The following is a 24826-nucleotide window of genomic DNA, read 5'->3' on the forward strand; positions in this document are numbered from 1 at the left end:
CATGATAATTGGCCAATAATAACAAGCAAGTGAATGGAGCCCCAAGCATAACTCTTAAGACAGATTACTTAATTTCTAAGTAGCTGAACTGGAATTTGGTTCAGGTCTGGAGGACTCTAGTACAAGAGCTCGTCGCCCCCACAAAACTCATAGTGTGGTTTCATAGTTCTCTGTCAGGCACCTGTGCGCAGCAGTGAGGACCGGAAGCGAAAGTCCTAACCTCTGCCTGGAAGGTTTACACAGTTTAATGGTGGACAGGAACAAGCCCTCAACAAGCAGAAAATTAGAATCTCTTGTTATTAGGATTCAGCTGTGAGCACACTGCTTAGCAGTTCTGTGAATTCTCTTACAGAACCCAGTAGAACATGTTTAAAACAAAATTAACCTGGCTTTTCTCGTTGTTATTTTGTGGTTGTTAGGGGGTGCTGCATAAAGTCATTACATCACCTTTAGGCCCAGTAGGGAAGTTTTTTGGGTTTTTGTTTTTTTTTTTACTTTTCTTCCTCATCTGTTGTTGTGATTTTGTTGGTTAGAAAGAAGTTTGGGGTAACTGGGGTGCCTGGGTGGCTCAGTCAGTTAAGAGGCCGACTTCGGCTCAGGTCATGATTTCCCGCCATGGATTCGAGCCCTGCATCGGGTTCTGTGCTGACAGCTCAGATCCTGGAGCTTGTTTCAGATTCTGTGTCTCCCTCTCTCTGCACCTCCCTTGTTCGCACTCTTTCTCTGTCTCAAAAATAAAGAAACATTAAAAAAAAAAGAAGTTGGGGGTAATTAAAAATCACCCTATATTTATCAAAGTGGACTAGTATTGAGAGCAAAATTGCAAGTTCAGGAAAAAAGAACATAATATCATTTGGAGCTGTTATTGATGACTTACTATAGACCAGACTCAGTGCTAAGCATTTTACATATATTAACTCATTTAATCCTGATAACAGCCCTGTAAGGTATGCACTATTATGACTGTACTCAGAGGGGAACTGTAGTATTTAGGGCCATAGATGAGTCCCCCATCCCCAGGTAGTTTGAAAATGGAGAAGTAAGGACGCTTGGGTGGCTCAGCTGGCTAAGCAACCTACTCAGGTCATGATCTCACGATTCCTGGGCTGGAGCCCTGTGTCTGAGTCTGTGCTGACAGCACCACCTAGGCTGCTTGGGATTCTTTCCCACTCTGTCTGTGCCCCTCCACCTGCTCACTCTCATGCTCTCGCTCTCTCTCTCTCTCAAAAAATAAATAAAGATTAAAAAAAAGAAAGAGGGGCACCTGGGTGGCTCAGTTGGTTAAACATCCAACTTCGGCTCAGGTCATGATCTTGTGGTTCATGGGTTTGAGCCCTGCGTCGGGCTCTGTGCTGACAGCTAGCTCAGAGCCTGGAGCCTGTCTTCGGATTCTGTGTCTCCCTCTCTCTCTGACCCTGTCCTACTCATGCTCTCTCTCTCTCTCTCTCTCTCTCTCTCTCTCTCTCTCTCTCTGTCTCTCAGAAAATAAATAAAACATTTTTTAAAAAAAGAAAGAATAAGAAAATGGGGAAATAATCTTTGCATCTGGAGTTCAAGTTAAAAGAGACATAATGTACTTGATTAGCTGTATAGAAGCTATGTGGACCCTGTGTGGACAGAACAGCTTCCCTGAAAAGCTGTGACTACAATCAATCAGATTGACTATATTAACATATCTAAGGAATTTCCAAAAAGAAAAACAAAAAATTGCAAACCCAGAAATAATATATCCACAATTTTTTACCAGGAGTCAATAAATCTAGAAGTAAAACAAACAAACAATAAAAAAATAAAAACACACATGCCCAAATATCCCCCAACTACTTGAAATTTAAAAAAACAAAAATCTGGCTTCTACTTTCCTTGATCAAAAATAAAAACAAATATTACATACTGTAGAATATAAATAAAAATATTTAAAATATTTAAAAATAAAACCCCCATATATCAAAACCAGGATATATGACAAATTCTATTCTTAGACAATTTGACTCTGGAAAATTCATAGCCTTAATTCAGTTCAGCAGATATTTATCAAATGCCTGCTGTAGGAAAATTATTGAAGCTGGGACATCTTATCTTGACCCCCAGCCAATTCCAAACCTGGGTTTAATCCTGAACCTTTTATTTATATAATCCAGTAAATTTCTTTTTCTTTTTTTTTTTTTTGTCAGTTTGAGTTGACTTCTCTAATTTCGAATGAAAGAGCCTTTAGGGAATAGAGGGCCTCTCTTCCCGTGTCACACTTTATTCCTTTGTTCTACCCAGCCAAGGCCAGCAGCCAGGTGAAAACAAGGAGGAGGGGTGGCGTTGGGAGGGGACACCCTCAAGGGACCTGGAACGTTTCTTAGTACAGCTTAGTGGAGACAGAGGGCAATGCCTGCCTTCCTGGGCAGCTCCTGAGCCTGGCTGGAGAAACCCATGCATGTAACCCATTTATACTTAGGTTGGGAGAATAAATATATGAAGATTATCTATTTCCTCTGTTACTACAAGTATCTCAAATGCCCAAGACTGAGTTTGATCCAGTTTCCTTAAAGCCAAGCTGTATTTTTTACACTGTTTCCATGAAATTCTCCTCTATCCATAAGCCTTCTTCACAGATTTCAGATGGGTTTCTGCTCCTTGTAATCAGTTCCTGACCGTCCTAGGTGGACCAGGGTTGGGTCCAACCCCTCAAGGAGATTTCTTTTTTTTCTTTTTCTTTTTTTTAAATTTTTTTTTAATGTTTTATTTATTTTTGATACAGAGAGAGACAGAGCATGAGAGGGGGAGGGGCAAAGAGAGAAAGAGGCACAGAACCAGAAGCAGGCTCCAGGCTCTGAGCTAGCTGTCAGCACAGAGCCTGATGTGGGGCTCAAACCCACGAACGTGAGATCTGACCTGAGCCGAAGCCGGAGGCTTAACCAATGAGCCACCCAGGCGCCCCACAAGGAGATTTCTTACAGGCTTAAACAGATGAGTTAACATCAGCTATGGTATTCATTACATGCTCTTGTCAAGGAAAGAGGCAGAAGACTTTGGACAAACTACTAAACACAACCGAGCCCTGGTTTCCTCACCAATAGTACAGGATTAAGAATACCTCCTTGGCAGGGAAGGCATAAGCATTCGAGACAGTGGCTGCACAGATTTTTGCCACCTCAGTTATGGTAGCAGGGGTGGAGAGGTATGCTTGGACGAGAACATGAGGAAGGGTACAGAGTAGAGGCCCCCAAGTCTCCTCTGTATCTGCAGTGGGGAAAGCATCATGAAAATAGGGACTGCCAGCCCTATCCTGAAACCACCAAATCAGTCTTAGGCAGTGGGATTTAAGAATGTGACATTGAGCAAACCCCACTGGATGATGTCACGTAGCTGATCTAAGACCAGTCTGCCTGGTGTTTAAGAACTACCAGAAAAGAAAAAGAAGCAAGATTTGTGTGTGAAGGGAGCAGGCCAGAGAACAAAGAGCCAACTGTTAAGAATCAGTGGGCAAAATACTAAATTATCCATGGTATTTATATTTGTTGCTCAGTTTGTGTGCTTTACTCTTTTATGCTGTCTGCTCTACTGTTTCAAGATTATGCTCATTTGTTTTCAAAAATATGTACTTTTAAGAAAAAGTTTTTTAGGGTCGCCTGGGTGGCTCAGTCAGTTAGGCATTTGACTTCAGCTTAGGTCATGATCTCACAGTTTGTGAGTTCGAGCCCTGTATCTGGCTCTGTGCTGACAGCTCAGAGCCTGGAGCCTGCTTCAGATTCTGTGTCTCCCTCTCTCTCTGCCCTCCCCCTCTCTCACTCTGTCTCCATCTCTGTCTTGGTCTCAGTCTCGGTCTCTGTCTCTCTCAAAAATAAATAAAGAAATATTTTTTTTAAATTTAAGTAAGGTCTAGGCCCAGTGTGGGGCTTGAACTCATGACCCTGAGATCAAGAGACCCACTGAGCCAGCCAGACACTCCCAAAATAGGTGCACTTTTAATTAAGAAAAATTAGGGCAACCTAACAGTAAAAACATGCTCTCCCAACGCATAGAAAATATTCATGTTAGGAGACCATAATTAAAACCAGTGGAAACAAGCAAGCAAAACTCAAATTTTACCTATTGTTCATTTATCAAAATACTCAGATGAAAATGAAGGCCAATTTACAGTATTATGATCACCATAAAGTATATAAATAGCTGATACCAATTTCTGCACTGTAGGTAGTGTCTGCAACATGTTTGATATAGTCCAGGCACTGCTGTAAGGAGGTGTTAGCAAAACCCCATCTTGCATATTGGGAAACGGAAGTACTAAAAGTGTAAGTAACTTCACAGCTAATGAGGGGCAGAGGTCAGACGGGACTGCTGTGCTCTTTGTCCTGTGCTAAGAGTGTCACTACCTTTCAGTGTAAAAGCTGATGCCTGGTCGGGGTAGGAAGGCAGTAGAATTTCCCCCTGGGTGTGGTGGGCCGCGATAGCAAACAGGTGCTCGTGGTATTTATTGTGAGCCTCGCAGGAGGTGAATGCAGCCAGCGGTTGGGCCTGGCAGAAAAATACGTGGGTTGTTTTACGTGTAGTTCAGAGCAGCTTGCTGTTTCCATTGTGAGGATGGTTACTGAAATTAACGAAATTTGGCATTGTGCTTAGGTCCACAGACGGTCAGGGGAACACGGACATGTGCCTGCACAGTGAGGCCCAGCGGAGGGAAGTGCCGTCTCAAACACCACAGTGAGAGTGAGCGCGTGGAGTGCGTGAAGGAACGGTCTCCCCACACACGTGGAGAAGAGAATTGCCAATTCGGTCTGTATCGTAAGTGAGCAGCAAGGTACCTCTGATGAAGTTTTTTTTAAATAGTTCTTTTTTATTTTATTTTCTTTCATTTCATCTTTTTTCTTCTTTGTTTAATGTTTATTTTATTTTTGAGGGAGAGAGAGACAGAGTGCGAGTGGGAGAGGGGCAGAGAGAGGGAGACACAGAATCTGAAGCAGACTCCAGGCTCTGAGCTGTCAGCACAGAGCCCAACACAGGGCTCGAACTCATGAACTGTGAGATCATGATTCAAGCCAAAGTCAGACACTCAGCCAACTGAGCCACCCAGGTTCCCCTCATCTTATTTATTTTTTAAGTAAATTCTACATCCAACATGGAGCTTGAACTCACAACTCCAAGATCAAGAGTTGCACACTCCACTGACTAAGCCTGCCAGGCACCCCTGAATTCTTTTTTCATTTATTTCATGCAATTCCTAAAAATATTTTTGATGTTTATTTATTTTTGAGAGGAAGAGACAGAACATGAGCAGGGGAGGGGCAGAGAGAGGGGGAGACACAGAATCCGAAGTAGGTTCCAGGCTCTGAGCTGTCAGCACAGAGTCCCATGTGGGGCTCAAAGTCACAAACCAGGAGATCATGACCTGAGCTGAAGTCCAAAGCTTAACCAACTGAGCCACCCAGGCATCCCTATTTCATGCAATTCTCTAAAACAAGGGTTGGCAAATGACAGCCCATGCACCCAGTTAGGTCCCTCACCTTTTTTGTAAATACAGTTTTGTTGGAAACTAGGTACTGTCATTAATCTATGTGCTGTCTGTGACTACTTTCACACTACAATGTCAAGATTGAGAAACTGGAACAATCTGGCCTGCAAAGCTGAAAATACTACTATCTGACCCTTTACAAAAAAACTTTACCGGGGCACCTGGGTGGCTCAGTTGGTTGGGCATCTGACTTTGGCTCAGGTCATGATCTCACAGCTCATGGTTCAAGCCCCAAGCACCATGTCGGGCTCTGTGCTGACAGCTCAGAGCCTGGAGCCTGCTTCAAATTCTGTGGTTCCCTCACTCTCTGCCCCTCCCGTACTCATGCTTTTTCTCTCTCTCCTTCAAAACTAACATTCAAAAAACTTTTTTTAATCCTTTAAAAAAACCTTAACTGATCTCTGCCCTAAAACAGATTTCAGAAACCTAGGTTTAAGATTCAAATTTGTAAAAAGATAAAACCAGGTTTGAAACACATCTAAGAACTCTTATTTTCCTGGATCATGAGTATCAGAAGACATAGGAAGGTGAAACCACTTGAGAAAGAACAAAGTATAAGAGACTTCAATTGGACCAGAATTGGACCTTTGACTTATAAATTCAATTACTGGTCCAGAGAATGAACTCTGTTAACCAGAAGTTACACTTGTAAATATTCTAGCTCAGAGAACGTTGTATTGTGCTCAAACAAATAAAAGTGCAAAATAATTGTGACATAGTTTGCCTTTTGCAAACCTGATCTAGTATTTCTTTCTGATTGCATATGCATTTTGTCAGAGAGGGAACTTGTGTTATGTTTTCATACATTTGTCAATTGTTAAGGGCCTGCCCTATGTCAGAAGTAACCCTGAAACATTCATATTCACACTCTGACTACTTGTGCTTTATCTCCTTCCCCCTTACACAGAAATAGAGCCCTTCGCTTTTAGCTGCTCACATCACAATCCAGAATAAGAGACATTTCTGAGACACTCTGACAGCTAGAACTCTAAATCGACCTGGATCCTGCTAATCAGATGCGCTTGTGAGAGATTGGTAGGGTAGAAGTCATGCTTTCAGTGACTCTGCAGTTCTACCACAGGTTTCTGTTTCCCAGTCCCCTAGCCCAGTACAGGATTGCTTTATGATCTTGGTCTTTGTACAGGAGCCGTAGGAACATCTGTGTGGGTGGCTCTCCTCTGTCGTACTTTCTCGAAGGAATCCTTGCTTGTTTCTTCAACCCTCCCACCAGTTCTCCAAGTCAAAACAAAACCTGCACTAAATCCCCTTGGGATTAAACTCACTAAAATGAATTCTGTAATCTGCAGAAGAACTCTGACGGACATAAAATTTGGAGTTGAGACGTGGGGTTCTGCCCTAAAGGATATTCATTTCTGTTTCTTTGACTTAGCAGGCCAAGCAGTAGATGATAAGGCCCGGTCTAGCAGTGTGGAAAACTGGAGACCCTTGTTACTCAGTGGCAAAGTGTTTGATAAATGGTTGCCTAAAATGCCTCGCAGGGGAGAGCACATACTGACCAAGCCCATGCCAGTGGGGTAAAGGGTTGGCAAAATTCTTAATGCTGTAGGTTGGCTTATTTCTGCAACCTCCAGCAAAGACTTAGAAGAGAAGGATGAACTGTATCTAGATCTAGCCAGTCTGCAAAGAAAAATGAAAGGAATATCTATTAAGGAAAGGACAGAAATCTAAAGCTATAGCCAGATATCTCAACCTATGGCAGAGAAATCTAAGATATTTGTGAGCCTAATAATTGGGTGCCTTACAGTGTTGAGAAGGTCAGTTGTGTCTGTACTTCCTCACGTAAGCAAAAATAAGAGTTTGCTCTGAAGGAGCACTGTGGCCCCAACTAGTAACAAACCCCTCTTCAAAGCACTCTGGGTGAGACAATGAGAACAGCCCAGCAGCATAGATGAGATTCAGGGTGTTGCCCTACCATTCAAGACCCTTAATTTAGCATATTATGGCAGCCACCTGTACTAATTTCCTGGGGCTGCTGTCACAAAGTAGTGCAAACTGAGTGGCTTGAACAGAAATTTATTGTCTTATCGTTCTAGAGGCTAGAAGTTCTAGATCAAGGTGTCAGCAGGGTTGGTTTCTTCTGAGAGATGAGGAAGAATTTGTTCCATGGCTCTCCCCTAGCTTCTAGTGGTTTATTGGCAAACTTTGGCATTCCTTGGCTTGTGGATGCATCACCTAGATCTTTACCTTCCTCTTCACGTGACATTCTCCCTGTATGCAAGTCAGTGTCCAAATCTCCCCTTTCTATGAGAAACCAGTCATATTGAGTCATGGCTCACCATGATGACTTGATTATGTCCATCCAAATTGATAGTCTCCAAATGAGGTCACATTCTGACAAACTAGGGTTCAAGAATCAAATATATCTTTTTTGGGAAGAACATAACTCAATCCACAAACAACCACCATTAGGTTGAAAAGAGATTGTGCAGAGCATAGTAGCTAATAATTAAAACTAGATCTTTAGATTTAAATATAACAATAATATGTATTTAAATTTAATATAGTATATATTTATATATGATGTCTAGGTGAGTTCTTTGGGTACAATTCTCACACTGGAAATGATCAGATGGAAGACTGGAAGCCTATCAAGTGTATAAGGAAACTCTTTATCACCAAAACCATAAACCTGGCCTGCCAGAGCCCAGTTATCTGAGCACAAAGCTCAGGTAGTCAAACCTGCACCAGAAAAAATCAGGATGTGAAAGTTTTTTTTTAAGTTTATTTATTTTGAGAGAAAGATATAGTGGAGTAGAGGCAGAGAGAGAGAGAGAGAAGGAGAGAGAGAATCCCAGGCAGGCTTCACACTGTCAGCACAGAACCCAATGCACGGCTTGAACCCACAAACTGTGAGATCATGACCTGAGCCAAAACCAAGAGTTGGACACTTAACCGACTGGGCCACCCAGGTACCCTGGATGTGAAAGTTTTATAGCGCTGAGAAAGGAAGGGTCTCCAGGATGTGGTCCAGGAGTCTAATGGATAAGAAGGACCTCCAGGAAAACAAAGCCAGTAGTGGAGTTGTAAGAGGAACCAGAGGCTTTTAGATATGTTAACCTAAAAATTATAGTAGTCTATTACCAGGGCAAAGGTCCCTGAAATTCCTGCCCAGCATAATATTTTTCTAAAGGAAGCTTTTTCTTATAGTTATCCTGCTCCTACTCCACCATTGGATAGTGTGTGTGTGTGGGTGTGTGTGTGGGTGTGTGTGTGGGTGGGTGGTTGTTGTTGTTGAAAGGGGCAGGGGGAGATAACTTATCTGCCATTTCCTGGATCACCTGTCTAAGGATAGCCAATCTGGACTTGATGGAGAGGACTTTGAGTCATTCAGATATCCTGGCCTTTGAACTGGGTTCAATCTCTGGATGGAGCTCTGAGGTCATACGTCATAAGTAGGGTATGAATTACTTTGTTTGGGGAAAAGGGTGTTCACAGATCTCAGGGATAAAAAAATGGATGGTCTGTGGCAGACTGCTAGCTGTCCTCCTTTGGTAGTTATTTTCCCCTTTTCTTTTAATCTATGGCAATAGAACCTCTGATTTTTTATCTGCACACAAGACACTGTGAACAAAGACTATGTATTTCCAAGCCTTCAAGTTCTGTTTATGAGTTAGTTTCTGCCAATCAGATGCTTTCTTGAAATATTCAGAAAGCAAGAGGCAGTCAGAGGCAGAGTGAAGTTCTCTGGTTTGCCTGTAGTGGCTTCTTGATAAACGAGGCTTTCCTGAACCTGGTAGACGCAACTTAGTTTTACAGCTGGTGACCATAGCAGCAGCTTCCTGAATGTAGAAGAAGCAGTAGGTCCCTTGATGGCCCTGTTTTATGGTATGAGTCTCAAATATGTTTTTGAGAGCTCAAACTATAATCTATTTTATCAGTCTTCCCTACAATTCTATAGAGCATTTCAGACCTTTTAGCAAATTCCTTTTGTATTTAAACTAGCAGACAGATTATGTTATTACAACTGAATGTGTTCAATACTGATTGAAAGTTTATCTTTCTCATTTTATGGGTGAAGAAACTAAGACTTAGAAACAGTAGTAAGTGGGTAAACCAGCCCTCTGTGGAGAAAGAAGTGCCCTCATTTGTAACATTTGCCACCATCTATGGTAAACACCACGACTGATTTCAAGTCTCCAAAGGTTTAAAAACGTGTAGGCAAACCTGCAAATTTAACAATTGGCTTCCACACGTGGGCTCCTGCTTCAACCCACCATGCTCACAGAATTTAAGTAACTTTCCCAAGGTATTGAGTCAGTAAGTAATGAAAAGATTTATTCCACCTGAAAAACATATTTTTTCGAGAGAATTTTGGGCTGCCAACTCAATACTAAACAGAAATTTACAACACATGGTAGAAGTGGATTCAATGTCTTCACTTCAGAGACTTCGTTAATGAGCGTTGAGTCTGTAAGCCGGGAAGTTTATAGTATTTTAAAAGCTTTCGGTAGAATTTGGATGGGTAGTTGTTACCAAGAGTATTACATGCACATGACAGAAGGAATTTAAACAGCTTAAGACTGTCAGAGTTGCAGATGGAACTTCGGAGGGAGGGAAACAATTTGTAAATTGATAAATTTAAAGTTGGTGTCCTTAATCAAAACTACAATGAGATGTCATCTCACACCTATCAGAGTGGCTGAAATCAACAACACAAGAAACAGCAGATGTTGGTGAGGTTGTGGAAAAAGGGAAACACACTGTTTGTGAGAAGGCAAATTGGTGCAGCCACTCTGGAAAACAGTATGGAGTTTCCTCAAAAAGTTGAGACTAGACCTACCTTATGATCCAGCAATTGCACTACTAGGTATGTGCCCAAAGGATAAAAAATCACTAATTTAAAGGGATACATGCACTCTGATGTTTATAGCAGTATTATCTACAATAGCCAAATTATGGAAACATCCCAACTCTCCATCAACAGATGAATGGATAAAGAAGATATAGACATAGATATAGATAGCTATATAATGAAATATTACTCGGCCATCAGAAAGAATGAGATCATGTCACTTGCAGTGACATGAATGAAGATAGAGAATATTATGCTAAGTGAAATCAGTCAGAAAAGCAAATGCCTTATGGTTTCATTATATGTGGAATTAAAAAAACAAAACAAACAAGCGAAGGGTGACAGAAGAGAGAGGCAAAGCAAGAAATAGATTTTTAATGATAAAGAACAAACTAGTTACCAGAAGGGAAGTGGAGGGGGGGGTGTTAAATACTACACTGTATGTTAACTAACTGCAATTTAATAAAAACGTAAAAAAAAAGTTGGTGCTCCTTGATTCCTATGGGACTGAGTTTGTGGTTGAAGTAATTATACAACTAAACTAAACTACTAGAAACTTCCAGAAGACCACATGGTGACTGGGAACCAGGTTTTCTTCAAGCACATTTCGAAGCTCAGAGTATTGCTTTTTGACCTTAAATGAGAAGTGAAGAAACAGATAGTGTACTTGTTTTTTTGTTTTGTTTTTGTTTTTTTGGAGCATTCTGAGGAATTTTGGTGCCTAGTCTAACGAGCTGGACCTGGCCTTTAGAGGGAGCCTCCAGAGGTGTGATTGTGACCACCTGGCCAAGGCCAAGGCTTTTAGGGAAATGATCGAGGGATCATTTAAATGACCTATTTTATTTTTAAAACTTTGAGCAAAGAGCTGAATCATCTGCTAAATTAAAAGATATATTGTGCCAATTTTAACAATAATGGATGTTTCATACAGCTTAGCATTCCAAAATTGTAAGGTGAGGGTGGTAGGAAAAAGAAGTGGAAAGGAAGGAGCTCGGATTAAGAAAGATGGGCCTGGGAAGCTTAGACTTGGCCTTGTCTGTTCATTGAACACATCCGCCAAACCCCTGCCCCATCCCGGGACTTGGGGGGGGGTGCTCCAGGAACCCACAGTCAGCTGGATCCTCTAGGGTATATTTACAGAAGGGCGGCTTCTCCTTCTCTGGGTCAAATGACCAAATAAACATTGCCAGCAAACAAATCAAAGTATAACAAAGTTAGGGATAGTTCTCAAAATTTGCTGTTTTTTTATATGATGATGATATAATTCAAAAGGGCAAAACATTTTGAGACTGAGAGAATTCTATACAAAGTTACGGGGAGTTCTATGAATCCTCTTCTTCCTTAGACATAATTGCCTTAGAAAATAGTTTCCCTAGTCTCCTTCTACCATCTATGAAGAAACCATCACTGAACGAGTAGAAAACATTACTGCTTGATGAGTGAGACCAAACGCTAAGAAAATGGATATTTTAAAGATAAATGTGAAGGCAATTTTACCTAAAAATGCCACTGCTTTAAAGATATTGATTTTCATTCTCGCAAAATTGTCACTAAGTGTGATTCTTTTGCTTTAATATTTCTCCCACCCGTTCTGATGTCTCCGTTCCTTTGTCACCCCCAGAGCACATGTTTGTGTAGCACTGCATTTGAATTTTATTGAGATGAACACATTTCCCTACTTCCAGTCTTTCTCAGTCCAAATCTACCCTCTGTACAACTTTCTGACTTACCTTACTAAGTCACCACATTTATGAGATCAGTCCTCTTCTACAAACAAGCAATCCACGGTGTTATTTGTTAAAGCATTATGGTAATTTGTCCCAAATGAGGTAGAGCCAAGATGTTCAACAATAGAGGATTGTTAAATATAATTTGGTAGATCAATAAATTATTATGCAGTGATTAAGAACATGTTATAGAAAACAGCTATTGATCTGAAGAAAATATTTGCCCATTATTGAATATAAAGAAAAGCACAAAACAAGCCACCCAGCAGTATGTACAAAGTCTATAAAAGGAAGTAAATACTCTTTGACTCAAAATTTTTGTTTCTTGTAATTTATCTAAGAAAGTAAGAATGGGTGCAAAGATTCCAAGTTCATTTTCATCCATGAGTTGTTTTCAACAGTACAAAAACCAAAAGCAACCTACAAGTCCAACAGCATGGGATTGAATTTCTGTTTGCAATCAAGGTAGAGCAACCAAAGACATACAAAGTATGTTCTCTGACCACAATGGAGTTAAATTAGAAATCAATAACAGAGGGTTATGTGGACAAATCTCAAATATATAAATTATATACATTTACATAGCCCATGGATCAGAAAAGAAATAAAAAATGAAATTAAGAAAAATTTTAACTAAATAAAAAATGTCTGGTATATAGCTAAAGCAGTAATAATAAAGAATATTTTTTCTCTAAATGCCTATTTTAAAAAGAAGAAAGGTCTCTAGTCAATGATATCAATGTTCACCTTAAGAAACAAGGAAACTTTCAAATTCCTTAAAAGATACAAACCATCAGGCTTATTCTGGAAGAAATAGATAATCCAAAGTGCCTTATATCTTTTAAAGACACTGTATATGAAGTTTTAAATCTTACCACAAAGAAAATTCCATTCTTGGATGCTTTTACTAGTGAATCCTCCCAAACGTTTAAGAAAGAAAAAATATTTCAAAACAAACTCTTCCAGAAAATTGAGTACCTCCCAGCTCAGTCTGTGACGTCAGCCTAACTATGATACCACTCTCTGAAAAATATGTTTTGAGAAAACTACAGAACAATATCCCTCATGGACATTGGGATAACATTTCTTACCAAGTTTTAACAAACCAAGCTTAACACTCTATTAAAATGATAATGCATCATGATCAAGTGGGGTGTACATCAGGGATATAAAGTTAGCCCAACGTTTGAAAAACCAAACAATGTAATTCACCATGTTAATAGACTAAATAACAATATGATCGTCTCAAATGATGGAGAAAAATCACTTGACAAAATAACCAATATCCTATCCTGATCTAAAAAAAAATCCTCAGCACCCTGGAAATAGATATTTGTCAAATATCTTCATCCTGAGGAAGAGCAGCTACAAAAACCGTACTATTAAAATCATACTTAAAAGACAAAACTCTCTCCTCTAAGATGAGGAAACAGCCAAGGATGTCTACCTTGACCACCCCTATTCCTGGACCAACACAGTCCTGGAGGTTTCAGCCTGTACATCCAGGCAAGAAAGAGGAGTAAAAGTAAAAGACACCCAGATGGGAGACAAAGGAGTAAAATTGTCTTTATTCACAAGTGGCATGATCATCTATACAGAAAATCTTATGGAATCTCTTTCTATGTATTTACTAGAGCCAATAAGTAATTTCAGCAAGGTTGGAAGAGGTGCGATCAGGGGTGCCTGGGTGGCTCAGTTAGTTAGATATCCAACTTTGGCTCAGGTCATGATGTTGTGGTCTTGAGTTCGAGCCCTGCATCAGGCTCTTTGCTGACAGCTCAGAGCCTGGAGCCCGCTTCAGATTCTGTGTCTCCTCTCTCTCTCTGCCCCTCCCTGCTTGTCCTCTGACTCTCTTGCTCTCAAAAATAAATAAAACATAAAAAAACTAAAAAAGGAAGTGAGGTCAATATACTAGCAACAAACAATTGGAAATTAAAATTAAAATAACAATATCATTTATGATACCATAAAAATATGAGTTACCTAGAGATAAAATATGAGAAAAAATATGTAGGTCCTATACACTGCAAACTGCAAAACATACTGAGAAGAATTAACTCCTAAATAGAGATAAATGCCCTGGTTATGGATACACATGGATAAAATATTAATTCTCCCCAATTTGATTTGATAGTTATAATACAGTCCCAATTAAAATCTCAACAGCCTCATTTGTACATTTTAAAAGCTAATTCTAAAATTCATTTGGAAATGCAGAAGACATAGAATTGCCAAAACAATTTTGAAAAAGAACAAAATTTGGCGAACCTCTACTATTTGACTTCCAGTCTTAGTATAAAGTTACAGTGATCAAGATTGTGATATTAGAATCAAGAAAGACAAATAGATCAGTACAACGGAGAGTCTAACCACAGACCCACACGTGCATACTTAATTGGTTTTCATCAAAGGTGCAAAAACAATTAAAAATATGAGATTGAGTAAATTATTTTGTAAAAGATGCAGTCATTAAATTTTCATGCAGAAATACATGTGTCAGCATAGCAAAATGTTCATGATATGTTAAGAGAAATCTTCAGGGTCTAAAACAGTTTGTAAATTATTCTATTTTTTAAAACTTTTTAAATGTTTGTTTATTTTTTGAGAGAGGGAGAGAGAGAGAGAGAGAGACACAGTGTGAGTGGGGGAAGGGCAGAGAGAGAGGGAGACACAGAATCTGAAGCAGGCTTCGGGCTCTGTGCTGTTAGTACAGAGCCCAAGGTGGGGCTCGAACTCACAGACTGCAAAATCATGGCCTGAGCCAAAGTCAGCCGCTTAACCGACTGAGTCACCCAGATGCCCCTAATTTATTTTTGAATGAGATCTGTTTTTCCCAAAGGGAAACATTCATACATATACATAAATATACACACACAGAATACAAGTGATTGTTAATAATAGGAGCTTGGAATTGTTTATAATTTTACTTTTGCTTTTAATGTTCATGCTTCTATTTTATTTATAATAGACAGGTACTGTAATAAAAGACAAAACCAAAACATTAAAATACTGTATATTTATTACATTAAATCCAATAACTTTTTTTAGTTAAAAATGTGTATGTGGTAAAAAGACGAAGGTATATGACAAATATTACAAAGAGAAGTAGCTTTGCCTTTCTCGGTTTCCAAATTTTCCACATTGGGCACATCTTGCTTTTGAAAAATTACAAAAGCATATTATTTTAAAAATTCTCAATAATTCTCTATAGCTACCTGGCTAAAGATCTAAAATGTGTATGTGGTAAAAAGACGAAGGTATATGACAAATATTACAAAGAGAAGTAGCTTTGCCTTTCTCGGTTTCCAAATTTTCCACATTGGGCACATTCTTGCTTTTGAAAAATTACAAAAGCATATTATTTTTAAAATTTTCAATAATTCTCTATAACTACCTGGCTAAAGATCTAAGTTCTTAATCTGCTGTTAAGATCATCCACGAACAATTGGCCCAAACAGCCTTTCTGACTTGCCTCTTTCCTTGCGTGTCCTCCTACCCCTGCCCCCACCCTATCTCATGTCTTCCATCGCATCCCCGCCTCTGACCCTGCTGTCCCTTCTTACTCGGGCCATGCTCCACCGCGCCGCCCCCCCCCCCATGCCTTTCCACTTCATACCAGCCTTTGAAGTCAAGTTCCAGCTATCTCTGAAATTTCTCTGAGAAATGCCTTTATCAAGTGCCAGCTCTGGACTCCTATGGCACTTCCGTCTTTCCCAAGCATTTCTAACTTAATCCCATTCTAGTTAAAAGCATACCCAGCTCTAGAGTAGTGAGCAGCCTCTCTGATTCCACGGTCCTGATGTACACATTTATCCTATGCCGTATAGACTTAAGGTTCTACAGCTGGACTGTTGGGCTTTAAGTCTCAGCTTTACTGGTTAATAGGTGGTTGGTCTCGCATCAAATCGTTCACTTTATCTCCCTTTTCTCTTCTAAAAATCGGGTACAAGACTACTTACTGCATAATTATTATGGGATCAGTGAGTAGTTCTGAAAAGCATTAGGATATTGTCTGGAATATAGTAAGCACTCAGCAGATATTAGCTATATTATTAAGGTGATTGTTATTATTGCCATCACAACCTCAGAGTCAAGTCTCAGTTATATGTGTTGTTTCAGTAAACCCAGAAATATAAGGTCTTAGAAAGCAGTATGAAAGGACCCCTATATTTGGCTTTCTAATACAGAGTTTTCTTAGTTAATCTAAGATTTCTCATATGCTATCTGTCTCTAAGCAGTATTTAGATATAGAATAAAGTTAGGAGGGTGCCTGGGTGGCTCAGTTGGTTAAGCTTGGACTTCAGCTTAGGTCTTGATCTCATGGTTCATGAGTTCAAGCCCCACATCTGGCTCTGTGCTGACACTTTGGAGCCTGGAGCGTGCTTCAGATTCTGTGTCTTCCTCTCTCTCTGTCCCTCCACATCTCATGTTCTGTCTGTCTGTCTGCCTCTCTCTCAAAAATAAACATTAAAAAAAAGAAAGCTAGAATTTAGAACAAATGCTTAAAAAGTGAAATCCTAACTGCACAGCCCAATTTTTGCCACTAGGTGGTGATATAACATTATGATTTTTTTTTTTAAGTCAAGAAACTTCCCTAAAGAAATGTTCTGCATTTCACACTTAGTTGCGTAATTTCTAACTTTTCCCTCCTCAAATAGGGAAGAAGGAGAGACATGGAACCAGTAGACAGAACTCTTCCTCTTAGAGACCAGGGCCTGGGTCCTGAGAGCTAATAAGCATTTAGGACACCTCTCTAGTGGGCCGCACACTCACACAAGAAGCCTGGCGAAGGTTGTGTTCCATGAGAGGCACTGCCTGCCTAACCTGTGCCCTCTAAACATAGGGAGTTGATTTCTTCCACAGCTTATTGCTACCAAACAATAGAGGAAGGTTTCTTCAACGCCAGCCTCCTGCCGGCTAACCGTTTTGGGGTAACAGCCATGCTGTGGTCTGACAGAACAGGAAGATGGAGGCAGAAGCGAGGTTTGATGCCTGATGCCGGAGAGACTACCAGTGACTCACCAGCAGCCTTTGCCAATTCAAGGAGAGGCCTACGTGCCTAGGGGTCAGTGCTCTAATTTACAAATAGAAACGATTCTTAGACTCTGTATCTGCAGGTCCTAAATTTGCAGGTTTAAAGTTCAGGGCTTGTCCACCATATTTAAAGTTCTTGAATATATCCTCCCCAAGATGACAGTCACCAGTCACTTCTTCTAGCACCTCTGTGCTTACATGAAGAATGCTTCATGTTCTCTTCTCCTTTTATTAGCGGGGCGAAGGGGAAGGAAGAGTAACTTCCAGATTGAGGTCAGATCTTCCACTGGTCTAAGCATGGACGCTATTCTTCTGTGACACTATGCATATTTTCTATGGATGCAACTTCTTAGGAGGACTGCTTTTTTATCATTGTGGTGAAACATACAAAACATCAAATTTGTCATTTTAATCATTTTTAGATATACAATCCAGGGGCATTAAGTAGGATTCCTCCAGGCTGGGATAGAGAGAGTTGAAGACCCCGGGTGGGATTCTCAGAAGTGCACCTAGCTGTGTCCTGTCGCTGCCGATGGCAGCCAATGGAAAATTCTCAGACACAGGTGCACACAAGGTAGGGTGTGGGCAGAGAGGACCGTAGCCTCACGTATGTGGCAAATCCGGATAGATCTCCTCAAATATGTAGTAGGATGTGATGCTTCCAGACCTTTGCCAGTGCTGTGTTCTCCGTCTGGGAAGGTCCTCCCTTCTTGTCTACTCGCTGACTCCCTATTGTCAGAGTAAAATTGTACCTGACAAAGTTAAACAGGCAAAGAAGACTTTATTCAAGACTATAAAGCTGTATTCAAGGCAAGAAGGGGGAGAAACCAGAAGCTAAGCCTCAACTCCTCTCTGCTGAAACAAAGGGCAGGAGGGCTTTGGAGCGCGGCACGAGCTACTGGAAAAGTAGTGGAGGACATGAGGGAGTGGTTGATCAGTGGGATGTGTCCACACATTGAGTTCTTGAGTTTGTGTTTTTCTCTGTGATTAGGCCACCCGTGTTTGCCAATTGGCACCAGGAAATCCTACCCTCACAAAGAGACTGGGAGATAGGGGCTCTATCTTCTTTGAGGATTACATTTCAAAGAGGTGGCTCTCATGTCCTTGAGAAAGACCATCTTGGCTAAAAAGAATTGGAAAGGGGATTTTTAGGAAGGTTTGCATCTCAAAGGAGTAGAGAAAGAACTTGCATGTTTTCTAAAGTAAATGCTCTAAGAAAAGGATTCAGGGCTGAACATCATAGGCAAGCCTTTCTCAAGTTTAGCCAAGCTTGTCACTGTCCTTAAATTCCACTCCTCGTCACCAAAAATGCCACACATTTCCTGATTGTCTTTCTTTCCCCCATCCCAGTTTTTCACTCCAACATCTATAGAAATTCTTGTTTGTACGTTCATCACAGGGATATGGAACTGAACTGTAAAGTATTGATTTATATGTTTGAGGCATTTGAGACAAAGATAATACTGTTTTTCATCAGTCGGTATGATGATGATCACATGGTTCTGGGAATACTGAATAAATAATATTAAATTGAATGACATCTTACCAGCCAGCAGAGGCCATTCCAAACATTTTCACTGATTTCACCTTTTTGTCAGACTGGCAAATCACATTGGCCAATGCACTTGCTTTTCCTCTACACATTCACCACGTGTGGCTTGGGTTTTTGTTTGCTCATTTTATTTTCCTTTTTGTTCATTTGAATAGTTTGTACACATCCTTAGGTTAAGTGACCAGAATTCTAATGTTATACGTTTGAGCCCCGTTCAAAGACTGGATACTTTTAAGCCAAACTCAGAGTTTGGGCAGTACGTTTTTTACTTTCTCTGTTAGTGACACTCATGATGGTAAAACCAAAGGTGAACCTGTTTTAATGGTAAACAAAAGGAAAACAAAATGGCCCTCAGTTGCCCATCAGCTTAAAAACTGCCCCTCAGGCAGTTCTGACAGTGATTCCATGTAGGCTGAGACTCTGTCTTCACACCATGAAGGGAAGCCTTAAAGAAATTGTTTGCATTGATGTCAAATTTACTCTTCAAATGATTTTTTAGTAAGAGGAAACATCAGTCTTTTGGTCTGAATTTTCCAGAACTAGTGTCTGTTTTTATCAAATCTACCAGATAATCTCTAGTTAGCTCTTAGCAGTAATCCTATTTATCCGTCCAGATGGCCAAAAATGCCATGCCAATGTCCTTGTACTTACTGTGTTGTTGACCAGACACGGCCTAACTATTATCTTGGATTTCAGTTGGCTCTCTCACACACAGAAACATGGAATATTATATGTTTGTTGTTTTTACCTCAGCCAAGGGGTGTGTTCTACTCTTGAGACTCACGTTAGACAGAGACAACTGTGGACCAATGGTGTTGGCCACTAGACCAGGCTTGTGTACACAGCACCATTGGTTACTATATGGATCCTATTCACACAAAAGAGTTAATATGTTTCTAAAAATTCTCGGTTGCCCATTCACAGAAAGTTAATTATGTCCAGACCACCAGATGATAAGGAAATAATATAATGTACATGTCTAATGACAAAGTGCATCCAAATTTATTTCGCTCTGGCTAGAACATGAAAATTATCTCTAAATTAAAAGAGGGTGAGATCTTTTGAGATAAACCATGTTTCTTAAAATATGGGCCATTGTTCTGCAACTATCCCACATCTCTCCATTTCTCCACTGCCTCATTTGTCTCAATTGCAGTGTTTTCTTCATATAATTACCTGATATATGTAATTTCATATAATTATTTGCTCACACGGATACTGACATGATATGTATGCTAGGTTGAAAATCAGCTACACAAGAAATACATATGAGAAGATGGACTCTCAACAAGGGAATACGTAAGATGATTTTTCAGCACTTTTAAGTCTTGAGGCTGGTGTAGTATTCGTGAGAGGCTTGTTATTTACATTGGTTTTAAAAATATTCCCTCTTAAATATCTTCAATGTAGGGAAAAGAAAGAAAGGTACATATTTAGATGCTAAAAACCCCTCTGTCCTTACTCAGCTGGCGTTCTATTAATTTGGTGTGACTGTGGTCAGGAAAACATTGCCACTAATACATTCTGCTAGGTTTGGTTCATGATGTCTCATTTCTTTGGGTGTCCTTCATGTTTAAGATTTTTGTTTATACACATAGAGGTTGAGAATAATGTCACTAATAAATCTAGTTCTCTCATGAAAAAGGTCATGTCTCTGCAAGGTCATTAAATCAATTGATTACATTAGCTTTCTTTGCATTACATTCAATTCAGTTAAGGTAGCTCAAACTGCCATGCTTTCTCCTTCACAGGAGAAAGAACTATCTCAGGGACATCATTATACTCCGGTTTTTCTCAAGGAGAAAGTTCATGGTATGCACCTGGCAATCATTAAATAAAGGAGACAAAATTTAATACATTGGATATCAATTACAAAATAATTATCTTACAATAGAAAATCTACCATAAAAACAAAGCCCTTATTCATGGGTAAGAGAGCTAGTCTGGCTAAGAGATGTCACTTTTCTTTATGTCTTATTCCAGACAGATATATAAGCAAATCATTCCTCTCTCGAGCTGTGCCAGAATGAAAAGTTATTTCAAGACATTTGACCCATATTCATCAGTGCCTTCGTCTATAAAATGGGAACAAAACCACTTCCCCCTTAAGGTTGATGTGACAATTAAATGAGATATTATGTAAAGCACTTATGAAAAATGATTGCTACATTTTAAATCTCAGTAAATACTAGCCATTTTTACTTTTGTTATCAATTAGGAACATGAGAAAAGAGGTAAAGTGTCCTTAAATGATGCTTGCTGGTGAACTATGGGAATCAGGAAATTGGGGAAGATTTGTGGCTCCCTTAGCTCTCAAGGTGTCAGTGCATAATGGCATTCCCTCCCCTTTGGTTTTCTTCTTCTTGGAAAATCCCACAAAGGAGTTCCAACATCTAAACTCCACTCGTCTTTTCTTAGTAAACACAAATCCCTAGCGCCCAGCCTGCTTTTCTTGGTAACTGCCTGCATTGTCCCTCGGTGTTTATTCCTCCCAATCTGCCTCAGTGCAGATATGGACTGCCATCTCCTTCCTTCACTTCTGACCTGAAAGAATGAGACATCAGCAATGATATGTGACATAGGAAGGACAGCATATGAAGGAAAAGAGAGGTAGGTTAAAATGGTCTCCTGGGGTGAGGGGAGAAGGTAGAGGAGAGAGAAGGGTTAGACCATGGCAGGCCTGCAAGGTTCTGCTGAGAAGCTGGGTTTTATCTTGAAAGCAACAGTGAGCCAATCAGGAGGAACTGATCATATTTTCCTTTCATAGTGAGGACTTTGGCTGTAGCATTGAGAATGGGTTGGGAGGCCACACCACTTAGAGAAATTATGAGAGCTTCTCTAAAAGTTCTGGTAATGAGCATGAAGAAAAGAGACCGTAACCAGCAGATACTAAGACGGCAGATTCACCAGGACACCATGGCTTATAGAAGGCAGGAAATGAGAGGCAGTGGGAGCCAAGGACTCTAAGGTTTCTGGCTTGGTTAGACTGAGTGAATGAGGGATATAACAAGAGAAGCCGGTTGTGGAGAAAGAGAGTAAGTTCAGGTTGAGGTGCAATTCATGGGCCAACCAGCAGTCACATCCTCTTGATGACCTCCTCCGACAATATCTAGTTTGAATTTGTGTCAAGAAATCTGCTCCAAGACATTAACAATCTTAAAAGTCCTTAATGAGCTTTTCTTTACCTTGGGATATTGAAATTCCATTTATTTTCCCAAATGTATTTGATTTTATTCCAGTAAGAGTTGAAATGACAGGCTTGTAAAGCTTCAGGTCGCTGTAAAGATCCCCATTACCACCTTCACAGATGAGGAGATTGAGGCAGAGAGCCTCCCACAGCGGCCCTGTCAGACCTGGCGTCCGCCGAGAGTCAGTGCCTCGCTCCCCTCCCTCTATCCTTGCATGGTTTTCCTCTCTAGGTCCTTCCAAGTGGAGAAATCTTCCTGACCGCTCCAGGTCAGATAATCTTCTGGTAACATTGCCTGAAATCCAACAGAATGTGTGCTTCCTGAATTTTCAGAGCACTGTATTTTGCGGGACAAGTAAAATGATCACAGTTTTGTCCATTTTACTTTTTATTGTATATATAGAGAGCGAGAGAAAAATCTCCAAGAGAAAGGATAACAAATTTTGTTTGCTTGCTACCCTCTGAATATGCCTATATTATCTCAATATTGGGTTGGGGGAAGTTACAAGAAAATGTGATAGTGACTTGATAGCAAAATCAACTCAGAAGTATTTTAGGAGAGACAATTAGATTCTTTCTGTAGGTTTTTCTATGAAGTTGAGGATTTGGTGTTGGAAGGAAACAATACAATTGAGTTGCATTTATCTCAAATTTGGCTTGAGAATAGGGCCTACTTGTATGAATGCCACCTGACAACTGGCGATAAATGTTCAATGGATGAATGAATGATATTCTTGCCCAATAAAATGTTGTCTATGTTCACAAAAATGTTTAGAGAGGTATTAGGATGATATTTCAGCTTAGTATAAAGAAGAATTTTCTCTAGTGTTATTTAAAAATGGAAGAGAAAAATTATTTTTAAAAGAAGAACATGGGGCACCTGGGTGGCTCAGTCAGTTAAGCATCCGACTTCGGCTCAGGTCATGATCTCATGGTTTGTGGGTTCGAGCCCCATGTCAAGCTCTCAAGCTCTGTGCTAACAGCCAGCTCAGAGCTTGGAGCCTGTCTTCAGATCCTGTGACTCCTTCTCTCTATGACCCTTCCCTGCTCATGCTGTCTCTCTCTCTCTCTCAAAAATAAATAAAAACATGAAAAAAATTTTTAAAGAACAAGTTACTTTGCGGAATACTTACTCTCCTATGGACAAGCAGATGCCAGAAAACTTCTGACAAGGAATCTTGTGGAGGGCATGAGTATACAAAATCTAAGATTCTTCCCAACTCCACGACTCAGTGATTCTGTTGTAAATATGTGCCTATATTCAAAATTATTTAAAGTTTTATTCTCTTATCCACATATTTCCTTCTTCAATTGCTACCTTTCTTAAATCAAAAAGATCTGGTAAGATATATTGATGAAAACTGATGTAATTGTGCTATACTAATATAGCCTATCTTTATCATCTGTATCTATTTATACACAGGTATATCTAAACTAGGACATATATTCATATGTGTAGAACATATATTCATGTATTCCTGTCAGTCAAATCATTTTTAAAATTCCAAGAACTCAGTTACGTAACTGATTTATTTGTGTATCAATTTATTTCTCTATCTATCATGAAAGTCAATTGCCAAAGAGTGGTATCTGATCATTAAGATCAACAAAATGCTCTAATTGAGTATTTCTATTACATTTATTACCAAAAAGGATTGGTTACTTGATGATTGTGTCAACTTGGCAATGATTCTTTTTCAATGTGTATTTATTTATTTTTGAAAGAGAGAGAGCACGCACGTGATGAAGGGGCAGAGAGAGAGGGCGACAGAGGATCTGAAGTAGTCTCTGTGCTGAGAGCACAGAGCCTGATGTGGGGCTCAAACTCACGAACCATAATATGTGATTGGAGCCAAAGTTGGATGCTTAAACAACTGAGTCACCCAGGCATCCCTTGCAGTGATTTTATACACCACCGAAATACCGTTGAAACAAATATGCATCTCTAAGCTTCAAGCAGAAATTTAAAAAAAAATTTTGTATTAACCTTTCTCCCAAAGAAATAATATTGATAATAAGATAAATATTTGTACAGAAATTTATAGTTTGAAAAGCAATTACATATATTTATCTGATATGCTGTTTTTATACCTTATTATAGTCTCACAATAGTCCTGCTATTATTACCATTTCATAGATAAAAGCATTTAGATTCAGAACAGTTGAGTGACTTCCCCAAATTATCCAAAGAGTGATTGAGTTGAGACTGAAAACCTAGTTTTCTTTTTTTTTTGAAAAACCAGTTTTCTAACTCTTGATTCTACATTCCTTCCCCACTGTACTAATAATTGATAAATACCCTCAGCAGTATTTTCAAAGAGGTAACTGAGTTAATAATAGGGTTCTTTGATTTCTATCTGAATGCTCTTCAATGTAAACTATAGAAATGTGATGAATACAAGTAATAGAGAAATAGGCCCTGCAGAAACAGTGTTTGATTTATAGAATTTTTTCAAAATCCCTTTAAAATTATAACAATTACATATAACTTTTTAATTAGGAAGCATTTAAATGTTTACAAGATCTGCTACTATATAATGAAATGACAAATCAAATTGTGCTATATTCCCAGATAGGAATATATCATTGACTGTTTGTATATGACTCCAAAATAACTGTTTTATTTTCCTAAGTTGATACTGCAGAGTCTATTTAATTTTTCCATTTTTGGTTCATATTTTTGGCATACATAGCCTTTTATCTAAAATAACATAGATACTCAAATAAAAATCAAGGGGCTGAGTCCAATACATGTTTTTTCCTACACAAATCTTTCATTAGTCGTTTAAAAAAATGTTTAATGTTTATTTAATTTTGAGAGAGAGAAAGACAAAGTGTGAGTGGGGGAGGGGCAGAGAGAGAGGCAGACACAAACCAAAGCAGGCTCCAAGCCCTGCGCTGTCAGCACAGAGCCTGACATGGGGCTTGAATTCACGAACTATGAATCATGACCTGAGCTGACGTCGGATGCTTAGCCATCTGAGTCACCCAGGTGCCCCTTGTTAGTCATTTT

The 24826-nt window shown here is 39.6% G+C and overlaps 1 long non-coding RNA gene across 2 annotated transcripts in view; it reads left to right on the forward strand.

Annotated features, from left to right (window-relative positions):
• LOC115294726 overlaps positions 1-24826 on the forward strand; it is a 188507-nt gene that overhangs the window by 14892 nt on the left and 148789 nt on the right. For both annotated transcript variants that reach the window (XR_003910089.1, XR_003910090.1), the window contains exon 4: positions 4612-4764. This is a non-coding gene — a long non-coding RNA (uncharacterized LOC115294726). The remainder of the gene's footprint in view (positions 1-4611; positions 4765-24826) is intronic.

The sequence above is a fragment of the Suricata suricatta genome, chromosome 6 (genome assembly GCF_006229205.1).
Source record: "Suricata suricatta isolate VVHF042 chromosome 6, meerkat_22Aug2017_6uvM2_HiC, whole genome shotgun sequence".
Classification (NCBI taxonomy): domain Eukaryota; kingdom Metazoa; phylum Chordata; class Mammalia; order Carnivora; family Herpestidae; genus Suricata; species Suricata suricatta.